General features: G+C 36.1%; 1 long non-coding RNA gene across 1 annotated transcript; it reads right to left on the reverse strand.

The window, feature by feature from the left end:
• Positions 1-76: 76 nt before the first annotated feature.
• LOC110431567 lies at positions 77-690 on the reverse strand. Its single transcript, XR_002448988.1, has 2 exons — positions 573-690; positions 77-420 (listed from the first exon to the last, which is right to left on the reverse strand). It is a non-coding gene; the product is annotated as an uncharacterized LOC110431567 (long non-coding RNA).
• Between the last annotated feature and the right edge of the window lie 221 nt (positions 691-911).

Below are 911 nucleotides of genomic sequence, written 5' to 3' on the forward strand. Positions count from 1 at the left end.
ATTAACTCTACAAATGAAATCACAACGCATTACCTCGATTTAATGATGTCAATATAAGAAACCCTTTGTCAGTATATACTACAATTCCAAATGCCCCTTGATTCATTTAATGGTGTGTGGCATAGCCCATAGAACTCTTACAACTTAGATTTTATTTTTCACGCCAGTCTAAAATTCCTTGATAAAATGATTGCTTTTTATACGAGGTAGTAATTGGAAAAGGCTATCATGAAGCTACGAAAACAAGTTTGCATAGAGAACAGAAATTATACCTTTGAATCAACTATTGGATCATCAAAAGTTTCAACTCCATATACAAGATCAGTGAAAAAAACCTTCAAGAGAGCATGGTGGACCTCAGGCAGCACCACCACTACATCTCCCAACTGTCTCAGTCTCAGCTGATAACTTAGCAGCTTCCTGTGTATTAGTTGTCAGAATTGATTCAGCATTTGAATATGATGATGTATAAAAATCATCAGGTGAATTTATCAGTGGAATGTCAAATTGCCAAAAATGTTTCCCAGACCAAGTAAAAGTGATAGCGAAGGGGAAACAGATAATAGGCTTACCCCACATAGCAGCACTTTTAACAAGAGGTGGAACAGGAATATCTTCATCTGATTTTCTGACACTCCTGAACACAGAGCGAACATCAGTACACAAGACAAGACAGCAGGGAAAAATAGATGAAGATATTAATCAACATTACTGAGCGGGAGTGAAACACACAGACATTATATTAATAAGAAACCTATAAATCCATGTGCAAAATAATACAATAGTGTGATAGGATCAACAAGAAAACCAAACTGGGAAGCAAGCAACTATGAACTTAGTCATTTATCATTTAATAGCAGAAGGAGATTTTGATGTGCAGATGCCCGAATAACGGTTCGTTGTTACCTTTT

The sequence above is a fragment of the Sorghum bicolor genome, unplaced genomic scaffold, assembly GCF_000003195.3.
Source record: "Sorghum bicolor cultivar BTx623 unplaced genomic scaffold, Sorghum_bicolor_NCBIv3 super_1558, whole genome shotgun sequence".
NCBI classification, from domain to species: domain Eukaryota; kingdom Viridiplantae; phylum Streptophyta; class Magnoliopsida; order Poales; family Poaceae; genus Sorghum; species Sorghum bicolor.